Source organism: Strigops habroptila, chromosome 3 (assembly GCF_004027225.2).
Source record: "Strigops habroptila isolate Jane chromosome 3, bStrHab1.2.pri, whole genome shotgun sequence".
NCBI classification, from domain to species: Eukaryota; Metazoa; Chordata; class Aves; order Psittaciformes; family Psittacidae; genus Strigops; species Strigops habroptila.
In genome coordinates, this window is record NC_044279.2 from 17,378,704 (window position 1) to 17,395,901 (window position 17,198).

The following is a 17,198-nucleotide window of genomic DNA, read 5'->3' on the forward strand; positions in this document are numbered from 1 at the left end:
ATTCTAAATGGAGTTGGGGGACATCAGGCAGTTTCATAAAAAATGGACAAGCAGTGCTTAATTAGACTACTGAAATTCAGATGTGAATTGCACTCTCTGAAACTTGAGACAACAATTTTCTTGTACTGTGCACCTGGAGGACATTAGGGGGAATAAAAGTTGAATAGAAATACACTGATGGGGCATCTCTCCATCTTCTTTATCTGGCTGTTCTTTGCACTTTGTCAAGCAATTCTTTGCACTGTGTTTTTTAATGTACTCACAGAAATCTTTATTAAAGATTGTGTTTACTAAAACAGAAGTTTGAAAGCAGATTCGTCTGTGTAGTGTGCTGCACAGTTGGATCTTTCATGACTTGGCTTTAAACACTGTAGTATAGAGCCACATGTGGGATTTTAGTGACTCTAGTGTTCAAGAAGACCTGAAATATTTTATAGCTGCCTGACAAATAGATTCGTTAATTTAGAATGAAGGCCAGACTAGATCTTCAATTTACATCCTTTACATATAGAGTAGTGGTTCATTGAACATAAATACAAAGGTTGCTTGCTTGCAAATTTTCCCTTTTCATTCTGCTGGTGGTTAAAGTTAGGAAACTCCAGTCATTTTGTCTCCTGTGGGTTGGAAATGAATCAGTATACTCAGGTTTAATGGGAAGTTTAAACATAGATATCGCTGGTGAAGAATACCTTAATTTAAAAATTATAGCCTTGCTGAAATACTTATGCACTTTGTTCTTTCCATCTTCTCTTTAGTGATGTTCTGCCTCTTGGACCACCATTCTGAAGACAAGGTATAGAAAAGTACTTCCCCTCTATATTACCAGAATAATCTTTGCCAGCTTAATAAGAATGAGGATGTTTTTACAGTACATTGCAAAGCAAAACCACTACCTCTATTAGCCAGAATGACTTTACAAGCTTCCATTTTTTCGGTTATAGAGATTTATACATTTTTTCTCATATAGAGATTTATACATTTATAATGAATTTATACATTTCAGTACTTATAGAAGTGATTAAAATTGTTCAGGTTGTTTCGGTTTTGTTTGTTTTTTTTACATATGATAGTAAGCCCCAGGACTGATTTCTTCTAACTGTAGGCTTATAGGTAAATCACTGTACAATGCTGTTCAAGAAGTTCAAACAATCTGTAAAAATTATAACTGAGGCTTGGTCAGATCTTATTGTTAAGACTAATGACATTATGCAGACAAACTCTTCTCATTTGCCTGAAATGTCACAAATTAATTAATAATCAATGAGAAGAAGAGAGCAGGTTTCAGGGAGATTCTAGAAATTAATTTCTAATCAGAGAAGATGAATGAATGTTTCAATAGAAGAAGATGTATAAAAAGATGAATGCTGTGAGATGCCAATAAACTCATCTCTTTAAAACTGGTGTGGTGTCTGTTTCTAGCAGGTTACCAGTTTCATATCTCCTACATTTTCTATGAAGAGTTCTTTCATGAACTCTTCTGCTTCCTGCCTCAGTGCAAACAGAAGTCTCTTTGTGGTGCGTATTTGGGTAGGCGGATCACGGCACTGATTTCCATTGTGTTCAGCAGATACTATGACTGTGGATCTCTAATGTGGGATTGGCTTGTAATCTAAGACATTGACTGGCTCCCTGTCATCTGCTTCAAAATATTATCTGGAAACATCTATGCTCATATTGATAGAAGACTTGACTTAGATATTTAAAATGGAACGAAATCAGGATTTGATGTCAAATGCTTAAAGACATAAAAAATGGGAAACTTCCACTCCATTGTCACTTTAACTAGGGCCATGCCTAGACACCATGGGCACTACAGCTTCTATATTTAGGTTTGCTAAAATCTTGACCCAGACTAGCAACTTCTACTTGAGGATAATAAAGCTCTCGGCACACAGATGATTCCAAATCAAGAAATCATAAAAAAATTGGCATTATTTTTAATACATATCTTCCATGGATCTATCTGATAAATTTCCTCAAAACAGCCATGTTACAAACATCTCAGAGACTCCTTCCCTTCTGCATATATGAATTTTCCTTTTGCCTAATCACTCAGTGGCTAGGTCACTTACTAGTGTGAGAGGGATATCAGGAAGCTAAAGACTTGAGTCTTTAACTGAAATTGAAGACTCAAGTTCTCTCTCCACCTAAAGAGATTCCTTCACATGTCTCTATGAGGACATAGGGTGTCCTCAGGAGACAATAACTTCCCCGCCACAATATTTTTTCTTCCTCCTGGTGGTACTGCTCCATTGTGCAATAAATAATTGTAAGTCATAGAAAAGAATAAGGGAAGAGAAGATAAAAGATGACAAAAGAAAGAGTAAAGAGAGCAAACTGGAATATTGCTCTTCAGTCTGTCTACCAGGGAACTGAATTATTGCCGCTGTGATTGCCTCAATTTAGAAGATAGACTTTCAGATAGAGATAGAAGGATACAAACTTTTTTGATCTTCCTTTCTCAACTCTTTACCAAATACCTGGTGCTGATTTCTCAGGAAAAGCTATTGAGGTAAATCAATCTGGGGTCTGAACCAAGACGTGGCATAATAATTATTATTACTAGTATTTCCATCATTATTATGATGGAAATACAATGAATATATTATTGCAAAGTTCTTTAACAAAGTTGCAAAATACTTTGAATTTTCTAATTTAATTTTTAAGACACCTCAGAATAAAATGAGAATATTTTTACCTCACTTTGAGTTAAAAAAAAGAAAGCATATGTATATATGATCTATATTACAACTAGGTAAATATTTATTTGTTGAAGAAATTAATAATCGCAAATGAAGACCTTTATGTCAAGACCTGAAGAACAGCCTTACATATCCAGTATTGGAGGAATTGTTCAAGAACAGTTCATCCTTGTGAAAATAATTACCTTCATAAAGTTAATTAGCTGCATAAGTGCTGGCTGCATGAGGTAGCACTGCCCAAGGGCAACTTAGCATTCATGAATCAGTGTAATCCATACACATCTGTCTCAGTCCTTTCTATGTTTCTGATGTTTTATGGCCTTGAGTAGCCCCTTTTTTAGTTCTGAACCATAGTGAGGAATGTTAGTTTTATAGCAGTCTTCCAGTATCTGAGGGGGTCTTACAAGGACGCCAGAGAGGGACTCTTCATCAGGGACTGATGGTTTAAATGGGGCAATGGGTTTAAACTGAAACAGGGGAAGTTCAGGTTAGATATAAGGAAGAAGTTTTTTACTGCGAGGGAAGTGAGGCACTGGAACAGGTTGCCCAAAGAAGTGGCGAATGCTCCATCCCTGGCAGTGTTCAAGACCAGGTTGGAGAGAGCCTTGGGTGACACAGTCTTAGGGTGAGGCATTCCTGTCCATGGCAGGGGGGTTGGAACTAGATGATCTTAAGGTCCTTTCCAACCCTAACTATTTGTCCTGGGTTCAGCTATAGCAGTCATTTTTCTCCTGCTTAGTAGCTGGTGCAGTGCTGTGTTTTTTAACTTTCAGCCTGGGAACAACGCTGATAACACCGATGTTTTTAGTTGTTGCTAAGTAATGTTTATTCCAACCAAGGACTTTCTCAGTCTCATGCTTTGCCAGGGAGGAGGGGAAGCCGGGAGGAAGCAGAGACAGGACACCTGACCCAAATTAGCCAAAGGGGTATTCCATACCACAGCACGTCATGCCCAGTATATAAACCGGGGGGAGTTACCCGGAAGGCCGAGATCACTGCTCGGGTCGGGCTGGGTATCGGTCGGCGGGTGGTGAGCAATTGTATCCTCTCCCCTTGTTATTTCACTAATCGTTATTATCATTGGTGGTAGCAGTAGTGGTTTTGTGTTATACCTTAGTTGCGGGACTGCTCTTATCTCAACCCGTGGGAGTTGCATTCTTCCCATTCTCCTCCCCATCCCTCCGGGAGCGGGGGGAGGAAGAAGGGGGGGGGGGGAGTGAGCGAGCGGCTGTGTGGTTCTGAGTTACCGGCTGGGCTCAAACCACGACACTATTCTATGGTTCCATGATTCTATGATTGAGCATACTTAGGACTGCTGTTTTCCAATGCCTTTCTAGAAAAGTTCCAGAGAGGTCTGTTTGTAAATAAATGTTTATCATGTATTCAAGGTTTTTCGTAGATAGCTGGAAGTCCTTGCTATTTAAAAGAAGAACAATCAGAGAAGAAAAAGAATATGTGTTCATATATTCATTCTGAGTATGGAAAAATCTGTGATGAAATAATAACCTATCGGCCCTTTCCATATGGGAACAATTCAGACACAGTAAGCAAATAAAATTATTCTACCCTAATCCATTCTTTGGCAGGAACATATTTTAGGTCATAATGCAGTAGCAGGTTTTTTTTGACAGTAAGAAATGACATTTTAATTTAAGAAAACCCCAACGAAACGACAAAAACAACCATCAAAAAACACTGCTTAAAATGCCTTAATCCCAACAGTCCCTACCTGACTCTCTGTAGTAGGAGACTCTGACTTGGACTGTAACAGAATAGGAGTATTCGACTTTGATGATGGGGCCCTGTGGCTTGGACGATAACAGAATAAGGAGTATTCGACATTGATGGTGGGGCCCTGTGCCTTTGAAGAAGTTAGATAAACAAGTTTGGACATGTTGGCCTCAAAAAAGGGAAGTGTCAGCAAGAAAGTCGGTATCTGGGTTGCAACAGCTGTGCGTGTGACCACAGAGCAGTAACCAATTGTTAGTTAGAAGTAAGTGCATGAACATAAGGCTGTACCCTATCAGAAGTAACCTGATAGCACGTGAACATATACTGAGAGTATAAAAGCAGCTTTGTTAGAGTAATAAAGGTCTTCGGACGAAAAAGCTATCGGAGTCCGTGTCATCATTCTCCACAACTCTCTTTTGTACTAAAGCTTGAGCTTTCAGTGGCTGAAGAGTCTAAATTACTTTTAAATAGCATTGGTCACTATGCACAACCGTTTGCAAATGGACACAGAGTAAAGCAGCTCAGTGGAAAGTTCTTCGCATCAAGAAGGTCAGGATTTGCTGACAACATTGGCTGCCAAGTGGAGACACCAGCGTTATGAACCTGATCTACCAGGGCTCTGTCACTGACAAAGTAACTGGCACCTCCAAAAAGTGTTTCAGATCTGAAATCTGAAGTATTTTTCTTCATAGGGGAAAGACAGAAAGGCAAGGAGCTTCGGAACGAGACTGCATCTATCCAAAAAAGGTCCCAAATTCTCATGTTTTCTGTTCAGTGTACAAAAGTAACCTAGAGGTACTACTGGGAAAAAGATACCCCTTGTGGAATCTGATTCTAGATCTGAAAATACCTGTTCTATCAGACTGAGGAGATGCTCATAGGACTTAAATTTTTATGGGCTTGCTTTCCACACGATATCCACATGTATTTTCCCAAGTTGACTACAGTAATGTGGCTTACATTTGGGTGAAATGTCTCACTTCCTTACATTGCTTGGAGGTGCGGACCTAGTTAGTTAGATAGTCTAGCACATGTTAGTCAATTATGCTGTGTAGATACAACTGAAATGGTTTGCATGGTCAAGATTTAAGTAGCAAAAAAATCTCTAGCCATTTTGAGAATTTTAGCAGAAAACAATTACTCATATATTTTAAGGTAGAGCAGAAGAATGCCAAGTGGGATTGATCTTCGAAGATTTAACTGAAACTTATGCATATGGTAGGGCAGTTACTTGGGATATAGATACCCAAATTCCCATGTTCATAGACTTATACACCCATTTTAAACTGTAAGTCTTTACTACTTTGTTGTTTTATTTATGAAAAGTAAATTTGCATTTTTCTTGATTCATAACATCTACATCTGATAGGTAAGAAGAAAACAAAGTATCTGCTGGTGTAAACTGTAAGCTGAAGCACATACAACTACTTATTCTGACATTACTATCAGGGAATGAGATAGATAACAAAATATTAAAAATAATAACAAAGACTCAATTTGTATTCTTAAGGTGTCTCTTCTGAATGTGTACAGAGAAAGAAACTGGTTTATTATAGAGTAACTTCAGAATTAATGCTTTTTTGAGGGATACATTAAATATTTGAAAGATAACTCCATCAAATTCAAAGCTGTTGCACTGTGTGTCTTAGCATTTACCATAACATTCTCATTAAAAAAAAAAAAAAAGTCTATATGAATATAGTAATTATACAGATGAATAGCTCACTAAAACATCTTGATTACACACTTATTTGTGAACTTGATATCACACTTCATATCATAATATTGCTATACACTGTCATGGTAACACTTAGGATATTTTCTTGTGGCCGTGATTTTACCATCATGTCTCTTTTATATGACTTTGGGCTTCGATTGAAATGCTTTTCTGTATCTTATGCCTTTTTGTAGTTTTTGTAATACTTGACAGTGGTGTATAGATCCACATTGATTCTGCAACCATGTCTAGACTACTTCATAGCATGTACGTGAAACACCAGGACCCAGGCAGGTTCTTCTAGCCACTTAAATTTCAGATTTTGATGTATTTTCTTTTCAAATAATTCCTTCTGGATTATATTTAGATTAAAACCTGTCACTTCTTTCTCCCATGAGTTTGATGAATTAAGAAGCTGATCAGGACAGTAGTTCACCACATGGCTACTAAAAGTTTATTGACTATCAGTGAGTAGTTTAAGAATGGCTGATGTCCACTGGCTTTAACAGATGGAGCCTTCCTCTGCCCAGAGAGTAAACAAAATGTGCCAAACATTGTTTGAACTTTCTCATTATCTATTAGGACAAAAAAAAACAAACAACCAAAACCAACTCTTTGAAAGCAATAGTCCTCGCTAATGATAGAGTAGGGTTCAAAAATGCCAAAATTATGACCCAAATAATCTTGTATGTTGAAAACTATGCTTCATGAAAACTTTTCCAAGAGAATAGTGCATGTAGTGATCATACTGTCACTTGATCAGGGCTAGACAGGAAGAGAACCACAACACTTTGCAAATAAGATAAGTCTGAAATGAATCCTAAAAATAACTTTACATCTAACAACTGGAATCTGATGTCAGCTCAACCTATTAGTGATCCTTCAACAGATAGATACAATAATACAGACTTTTGAACTGACAATCAAGAGTAAATTTTGCCGTTCAATAGAAGTAAGTATAAACAAGAAATATGTACCGGAAAGAGATAGTATCTTTTAAATAATAATTTAATATTTGGAAAAATTAGGAAGTAAAAGATTTTCCTCCTAAGGCTTCTAAATTTGAGAAAGCTCATGACTGATAATGAATGATTCCCAGAAAAGTGCCCTAAATATTGTGACATCTGGGGAGGAGGGTAAGATGCTTCTTATCTGTCCTGTTGAAATTCTGCCCTTGTGTGGATAGTCCAAAATGAATGGGACCTGAGAGAGAGAGACAAAAACAGGAGAGGGTGTCAGACAAAACCAGAGAAAACTGGAGGAGCCAAGCTCTGGAGTCCAGCAATGCATTTCAGATGCCCTCTTTGGAGGTGGCTTACCTAATAGATATTTTGACTGCTATTCTATTCTATTCTATTCTCATGTGACTAATCTATCTGACATATTCTACAAAGAACTTGTGGATCTACCTCACCTTTGAATTATTCTCTCAGACGTGAGTGCTTAAAAGTAAGGCATGGTAATGTCATCTTTACGCCAGTTCTCTGTCACACATCTGCATCCAAAGTTGAGCGCCCATTCAGACAGCCTTACCTTACTTCAAACCTATGAAAATCCATTACCTTCTCTCAGGCCCCTAGAACAGCAAAAATTACCTAAGTGAATAGAAATCTCAGGTATTTTAACTCGGACAAATCAACTATTTAATTTGGTATCTGAAAAAAAAATAAATTAAATACTTTCAGCACATTTGAAGGTGTTATCCTTCTGTTTAAAAAGCTTGATGTAAAAAGATAACTTCTATTCCCCAGTCCTGATTACAAGGATGTAAGAAATATATATTGGTTAACTGTCTGTCAGTATACCGTATTCTCTTTCATTGTGTTTACAAAGAAGCAAGAATTATGTTGGTGCAGAGATCAATAAGTCTGTTATCAATCTACTAGCAAACTTTGAAGTTAGAAAAAAGAACTATATTGCTTTCAAACATCCTTGACAGTTTAACAAAGAAGTAGCAAAAAACAGAGAAATAGATGGGGAGGAGCTGTAATGACTGCCCTTAGTAGCAAACAAAAGCAGAATGACTCAGGTGCTGAAGAGTTACATGAACCACACAGTTTCATCCTTCAGAGGTTGCAAAGTTCAGGGCTGTTAGCTACTTTCTTCTACGGACAATGAATAAAAGAACAAAAAGTGAGAAACAGAATATCTGTAGAAACGCTTTCCATGTTTATTGGCCTAACAGTTTACTTTCATCTAAGAAAGCATGAAAAAATGAATCAAGGAGTCATGAAACATGAAATGTTTAGCCTTGTAGAGGAACTTTATTAAGGCTTTAAAACAAAAACTTTTGACCTTTTTAACATGTAAGCCACATAGATAGCAAAACACACCACAATGTAAAATGTAAAAGCACATACATACTTGTTTTTCTCATGTAAGATTTTCTCATACAGCACTAAACAGTTCCCTCCAAGAAACAAATTTTGAAAGAGGCAGAACTGACTTCACTGTTAGGATTTAATTAATTTTAACCCCTTAAAGAAAGAAGCCAAAATAGGAGGTAACTAAGCAGGGCACACGGGAGCTCCGAAGAATTTTATTGTTTCTTATACAGTGCCTCCATGGGATACTATCAGATGTTCTGGGATTGCATATGTACTGTATGTAATCTTTGCAGAAAATTACTCTCTTGACCGCAATATGATATTGAGATTAGTAGCACTGCAGGTCTTTTTTCCTCAGGGAAAAACTTTTGGCACCAGAATCTTAAGAGTTCCTGCATGTTTTTAATCAAAGATACAACTTGTGTCTCTTGTGCTTTCCCCCTGGCTCCATATGAACAAGTTTGAAGAAGCAGTAAACTCAGCATCTGCGGCAATTTCCTTACTTTGGAAGAACATGCAGTATGAGCTTTGCATTTCATTATTATGAATTGTTAATCTAACTCCATAACTATGTGAAATATTAGACCTTGAAAAATGAGGTAGTCTTTCTAGCCTTAATGTTTGCAGACAGAGAAGTAAATGTGTGTTTGAGTATGTGAGCATGTATTTTTCAGGTTTGTTGCACCATCTGGGGAAGCTGTTTCTCTGTGGTTCTTGCCTGTTGGTAATGAAGATCCATTTTGGCCCTTGGTGTCAGTGATAAAGAATCAGAAGTAGAGATGAGGCAAAAAGAGCTAGTGTGGCTGAACAGATGAAATAGGAAACAATAAGGCCTAACCTTGGGGATATATATCAGATGATTTGAGGTGAGGGGAATAGATAAATGGCCAATTTCAAAAGCAGAAGAAAGAAGTCTTGAGTTGCATTCAGAAGAAAAGTCAAAGAGTTGGAGTTGTAGCTTGACTGCTGCTCAAGGAGCTGTCCTGAAGGAGGAGAAACAGTATCAGGAAGGAGATTACTGGAGTGTGTGAGTCCAGGGCAAAAGGAAGTCCTGAAAAGATATGTTTGTTTTGGTGGGGTGGTAGGGATACAGTGTGGAGCTGAGGGAGGAAAAGACGGATTTGGTGTGACAGATGTGTAAGTAAGGTACTCACTTTATATATGCATTTTTTCCTTTTTTTTTACCCCTAGGTGTGCTGTGCAGTAATATCAGGAGAAGGGTGCAAACTGTAGGCTGAGAAGAAAACAACTGACATCCTTTTGTTAACCAAATTACTAATGCACTAAAAAAACCCCAAATACACAAAAAATCCCACAAATGAAAACCTTACCTCTTTTACCAAAAAAAAACCCCAACCCAAGACCAACACATAATTAACATAAACGAGACTGTGGAGCTGTGAGTGGAAGCTTATAGGGATAAATGCAATTTAACCAGACAACAATAAGTTCTGCGTCTCCATAAACAGAAGCTGAATATGCATGAGTTGGACCTTTATATTAAAAGAAGGAGCAGAAATTCATTTGTCTGTAAAAGTTGATTAATATTCCTTTTCTCTCACATACTGCTTTTTCCCAAGCTTCTCAAAACCAGTGCATAAGTACTCCTCTTTTACCATGGTATTTCCCATATCTTGCTAAGGTCTTCAAAGTTGGTGCTGTAGACACTGAGTAAGAATGCGGTCCATTAATTTACTACCGAAATATAGCAAAAGGTACAGAGATCATTCTCTTCCCTTCATTACACCTTTCACCATTATGAAAGCAAAAGTTATTTTGCTCACTACAGAGGTCACATGGAGAAGAGCTGTGACATGTATTTTAGTAAAATTCAGAATTTAAAAAAAAAAACCACAACACTACCAACAACAAAACCTCTTAGTATTTCCCTTGCATGAGCTTAGAATCAGTTCCCTGATCATTTTGTGCCACAGCGAATCTCGTAACAAATGGAAGATTACACAGTAGCCTGAGCTGCATGGCTTAAAAGAACCCCAACAACAAACCACACTGGCAGACTGTCATTAGGTGATATACTGGAATGAAGTGCATGATTGGTAGTAAAATATACTTGCACAACTACCCTTTGTTCTTACAAAATCTTGCTAGAAATTGTAAACTAGCTTGCTGGTGATCCAGTGGCATTGCCTACATTAAAATTAAGCCTCCTTTGGAAAATATTTTACTTCATTTATATCTATTTTTTGCAATGCAAATTTTGTATTCAGAACTGCAAATGTCCAGTTGCCTTTAATGTGTGCTTATTTTTAGACCAAATGTGTTCAATTTCACTCTATAATCTACTGCCACCATCTGCCCCTAGTTTATCTCTTAAGAATTAGGTTATTTTAACATACTGTTAGTTTTAAAGTTGAGGAATTTCAAGTTAATTAGTGTGGAAAGTGTTGGCTAAAGTTTGGTTTTATTTACTTTTATTTTAGGCATGATTTTAGCTTCTATAATTCCCTAAGTCTTTATGTCCTTCGAGCAACTATTGTGGGAAGTTAATCCACAAGCTGCACCAGCTTCTTAGGATACAGTTTAAAACACAGAGCTAGATAACAGTTCTTGCTGTTGCTTATTTCTGCTGTCTCTGCCAACATAATGCAATGGCAAAGTAAGGTGAACTGATTGCTCCATAACCAGTATGTTTAGGTGAAATAACCACTGCAGTGTTCCAAGGCACTTTTCAAGGAATTAAATAGAAAAACTGTATTCTGTCACTGAATGATGGCTGAGTGAATATTTCTGTCAACAGTATTCACAGAACTACTGAAGAAATAGTAGTACATTCCATGTTTCAGTCAAAATTGAACCTTAAAAAAAGAAAATGGTAATCTGAGTCTAAAAGAAAAAAGAAATATTGAGAACGCAGAGGGTAAACTTTAGTGGTTAAAAAAAAATTGAAGTCTTTGGAAGGAAGAAAAAAGATTCAAAAATCTCATCTTTGCAATTCTTACTCAGGCAGAAATTCCCTTAATATCAGTAAAAATTTTGAATGATCAAGTTACATAGGCCTGGACTGTGAATCTGTATGTTTCCTTTCATGTGCCAGTTAAATTGTTCATGACGAATTATCTCTTGCTAATCCTTTTTTATTTCCTTACTCATGTCTAAACAGGCAATACTGGATGGCTATTAATTCAGCTGGTTTTCACTTTCAGTAAAGAATTCCTTTCACAAATCTGACAGGGATGTCACCACTTCTTGAATCTCTCAAGTCAAATTAAAGACTCACTTGTTTTCCCTTTGTTTTGCATTTTTATCTCCTCATAACAGACTGCACCATATAATTAATATAGACTTAAAAAAATCCTGGAACTCTGTGGCAGATGAGAGAATCATCTCAGTTCTCTCTAGTGTTGAGGAAACTTCACCATTCAAAAGACAAAATGTTTTTAATGAAAGAAGGAGAATTTTTTGATCAGACAAATACAAGGGGTTTTCATAAAGTACAGGCAGTTTAGTTTTTTAGCAACTTGTTGCAGTGGTCTAGACTTGCTAATGAGTCTTGAGTAAAAATAAACTTGGGCAAGAAGTTCAACTACAGAATGATTTTTTGAGGAAATGAGACCAACTGAAAATCAAAACTAAAGTACTCCGTCTTCAGCAAATTCACCACAATGAGATATTTTAACGATTGTTAACTATCCTCATACTTCTCACCCCTTATTACCCGAATTGCCTCACCTAGAAATATATTTTGTGGCAATCAAGGAAATAAGGAGATTAGAAGATTCAGTAGAGCACACTAGATATTTTGTTATCAATACTTAATTTTGCTGTGCTCATGATAGGTGTCATCAGTGAGTGAGCACAAGCATATGAATGTAATATCAGCACTGAAAATTTTGCCTGTTTTCCAACTCTGGCTGTGACTGAAGGCCGGAGTCCACTGTCTGGAGGAGTGCATAGATGCAGTCTTAGGAAGAGTCTGGGACGGCAGGGCCCCCATTCCTGCTGCTAGAACAAGCCTCTGGAGCCAAGATTGCAGAAGCTCATGTCACAGGAGGAAGATCACTTCAACAGAATGACATTTCCTTGTGGGTAAGCAACAGCTAGCACAGCAGAAGCTTGTGGTCTCCTCCTGCATCCTTGTTAATGTTCTTTCGAGTAATCACTAAAGTGATTATACAAAATACTGATTATTGAATGAACAAACTACAACAGATATAGATGTCTAAACCACAATATAGCGGTCTTAGTTAAGGTCTTCACAGCCATAGACACCTGTTTGCCTCTTCTCTACGCGTTGGGTCAGAAATGGCAGTAGGAGTTCAGAAAGAGTTCATGACTGTCAGGAACTGGAAGATCTGGTCTCTCATTTTTTAGCTGAGTTCTCTTAACTAGTCAAAGTAATGAGCAATTCCTTTCCATACACTCATATTAAAAAATGAAAAAGTTAGTTACTAATGCTTTTGCTTTCAGTCGCAGTCCTGAGATATCTTCTGAAATACGTGTGCTAATATGACTTGCTTGTAAATCCTGATGGGTCTAAAGCTAAGACAGCTTTCCAGCTGAACAGGGAAAAGCCTTGCAACTGTTGGGCACTTGCAGTCAAATGACTGTGGCACAAAGCAGGGAATGAAGTAACTTCTGAAATCCATCTGGGACTTGACTGCCCAAACTCATCATGAATACTATGCAAAGAACGTCTATCCTTTCTACTGCCTGGCTACACTCTCTCATCACATTTCCTATTCGTTTCCTGATAATTATTTTCATATACCAGATAATGTGTTCATCTTTTTAGGAATATGGAATTTAAATAATATATTGATGTTTCAATTTTTCTTGTCTTTTTTTTTTTTTTAACAGCATTGATTTAATTTTTGTTTATCTTTTGAAATACTGTGATCCACATCTATATTAATTTGGAAAGCTTTATCCCAGCAATATCCCAGCAGCCTATTTAAATTGGAGTGCAAAGTGATTTTTATAAGTCCATTTTACTGCTTTTATAACTTTGACAGTAAAACGAAAGTTGTTATTATAATGTCCTTGTTGCATACTAACAGCCCTTGTCAATAATACTTGTAAGGACAAAACAAAAGGGTAAAGATAAAAGATAAAGCATCTTTTACATATGAAAAAGGCATCTGATTAGTTCCCAAGTACTGATAGAGATTACTTATTCAGTTGCTTTTAATTGTAACTGATTGAGGAACAATTCCATATGTAATCTCAAGCCATTTCTCCCCTTATATGAAATTTGCTACAACCAACCACAGTGTTCATTATGAAGATTTGCCTGAGAATACTGAATGACTGAAAAAAAACCCAACCCTTTGTCAGAAACTGCTATAACAAATATTAGTGGCTATAAAGTTTTTGTGAAATACTTCTAGCTTAGAAGAATTCACTCTCATCACCTTGCCATATCCCCTTTTCTGCGAACTATGAGCTCCATATGAGCAGATCTCTGAACTCTCATATTTACTATCTAGTTCTCCTATTTCTTGTCAGCCTCATGTTTTCCACAGGCTTTGCACAGCTATTTGCCCTGACATGATTAATGGTGCTTAGTTGCATTTCCTTAACATACTATTGAAAGTGTATGCTTGCAAATGTTTTCTGATTTATCATAGCATGAAATAAAAGGCTATTAAAGAGAAGAGAATCTTAAATAAGGCCTGGGAAAACTGGCACAACCTGTGGACTTGATCATAACTCTGACTGCTGCTCTTACAGTGGAAAGTTAGGCACAGTACAGTTTTTTCGCTTGGTTGTGTTAAACCTTTCTGACTCCAGTTAGCTGCATGTGGTGACGGAAAGAACATACAGAATCATAGAATCATAGAATAGTTCAGGTTCAAAAAGATCTTAAGATCATGTAGTTCCAATGCCCGTGCCATGGGAAGGGATTCCTCACCCTAGACCATGTTACCCAAGACTCTGTCCAACCTGGCCTTGAATACTGCCAGGGATGGAGCATTCGCCACTTCTTTGGGCAACCTGTTCCAATGCCTCACCACCCTCACAGTAAAGAACTTCTTCCTTATATCTAACCTGAACTTCCCCTGTTTAAGTTTGAACTCATTACCCCTTGTCCTACTTAATATTCCTTGCTGACAAGCTGCTTTAGCAGGGATATACTGTATTTATGAAAGTGCAGTAGTAAAAAGCATTCTTTGCAGCGGCTGTGCTGCAGATGCATTTCTTTCCCGAAGCTCCTTATTTTATGTAGTAACATATTTATTCACACTCATGGCATTAAGTAAAATACCATTCTGAAATTACAATAGAAAAGTTGCAAAGCATCTTGCATCATAATTGCGTTTTCAGCAAGAAGAAAGGTTTCAAAAAAATTTCTAGTAAATTTTTCTATTCTGCAGATTGACTACTGGTGGAAAGCATGAGCAGGAGTTCTTACACAAGTTTTGATTCATAAGTTCCCATTTTTTAAAGGACTGATAACCATATTTATTTTAAAAGTTAAAACGCAACAGAGAGCTGATGAGGTAGGACAAATTAAAATAAATCTTGAATTGCTCTATTTTAATAATGTCATACTACCAATAATTACAAAATTATTGGAAAGCCTACTGCAGTATGTGTTCATGTCAACAGAAAGGAGTTCCTGCAAAGCTCCATGGCAATCTTTGTTTTAATACATTCAGTGCTGTGGATTTTCCACTTCCTAGAAGTCTGAAGAGTGATCCTGCATCAAGAAACTAATTAAGCAAACAAAGAATACAAACCCAGACGGCAAACATAGGATAAGAGTGATATTAAACTTGATTCATCAACTTGTTCTTAGTGTTGGCAGAAATGACCTTATAAATGTATTTCAGTATCTTGGCTTAAAATCAATTAAGGAAGAACCTACTTAAATCAGAGCTCTGATGAGACATAAAAAAAAAAAAAAACCACCCCACAGGTTTTACTTACATATGATATTCCATGAAAGATAAAAACTCTCAAGTCAAGTGTAAAAAGAAAGCTGAATATGAGTAAGGCCTGCCTTTCCATGAAGAGAGAAACGGAGCTTTCCTGCTCTCCTCTCTGAAAAGATAGCATTACGGATATTCACTCAGGCTAGAGTAGTAATTGACCTCCAGAAATGACTGCATCTGAAGCTGCCTCTTTGGAAATTTTCTCTCCATCTGCAGAGAAAAAAGGCTGGTTTCCTTCAGTTTTGTGTTGGCAGAGTTCTCCACCTTCATTGGAGCAGGAACTAGATAACAGGTATCTCACATCTTGATGTCCTTTGTATCTGTTGTGTGTTTATGTACCCTCTGGGTCTGACAGCTGGTGAATGTGGTTGATCAGGAGCTATAACAGATGACAGGAGATAATTGGTCCCGAGTAGGGACTGGGAGACAACCATCCAGATGGAGCTATCCAGAGAGTTATTAGGTCTTGTAGCAAACATCCTAACTATCAAAGGATAGAGCCATTTCACTTGTATAGGACTATTAAAGTATTTTATAAAAACTGGAATAGCTCCAGTGAAAGACAGCTCTGCTGCAGAAAACCTGAGACCGTAGTGTGTAAAAGCTTCACCTGTGAGTTAGGGGATCAAAGTTCAAATCTTTGATCCTCTTTAGCCTGAAGCAGGAAGAAAGTAAATTTTAGGTCATTTCTCTTACCTCTCAAGCAGGTACCTTAATCACAGGCACGTGATGCATTCTAAAGAAACATCGCCTCATGCTGGAGTTAATGGACTTAATGTTTGCTTCACTGAAGGGGAGTTTCTGCAATTCTGTAATTATTAAGCAGTGTGTATTGGGTTTGTATGGCAAGATTTTTGTAGCAGGGGGCTACAGGAGTGGCTTCTGTGAGAAGGGACCAGAAGCTTCCCCCGTGTCAGACAGAGCCAACTCCAAGCTGCACCCACTGCTGGCCAAGGCAGAGCCCATCAGCGACATTGGTAGTGCCTCTGGAAAAACATTTTTAATAAGGAAAAATATTTTTAATAAGCAGGGAAAGTTACTGCACAGAAGCAATTGCAGCTGGAGAGAGAATTGAGAATACGTGAGAGAAACAGCTCTGCAGACATCCAGGTCAGCGCAGGAGCGGAGAAAGTGCTCCAAATGCCAGAGAAGAGACTCCCCTGCAGCCTGTGGTGCAGACCATGGCAAGGCAGGCTGTGGCCCTGCAGCCCATGGATGTCCATGGTGGAGCAGATATTCAGCTGTAGCCTGTGGAGCACCTCATGCCAGAGCAGGAGGATGCCCAAAGGAGGCTATGAACCAGTAGGAAGCCTGTGCTGGAGAAGGCTTCTGACAGGATCTGTGGCCCTGTGGAGAGAGGAGCCCAAGCTGGAGCAGGTTTGCTGGCAGGACTTGTGACCCCACAGGGGACCTAAGTCCGGAGTGGCAGAGGCAACATGTGATGAACTGACTGCAACCCACATTCCCCATCCCCCTGCGTCTCTTGGGGGCAGGAGGTAGAAAAAATCTTATATAAAGAAGGGAGGGGTTGGGGGGAAAGTGTTTTTAAGTTCTGGTTTTATTTCTCATTATCTTACTCTGATTTGATTGGTAATAAACTAATTTCCAAAAGTTGAGTCTGTTTTGCCCATGTTAATTGATGAATGATCTCTCCCCGTCCTTATCTTGACCCACGAGCTTTTCATTATATTTTCTCTCCCTTGTTCAGTTGAGGAAGGGAGTGACAGAAAAGCTTTGAAAGCACCTGATATCCAGCCAAGGTCAACCCAACACACAGTGTCATCAATTCTTAGCTAAAATAGTCTTCACTAGTTGTCTGACTATA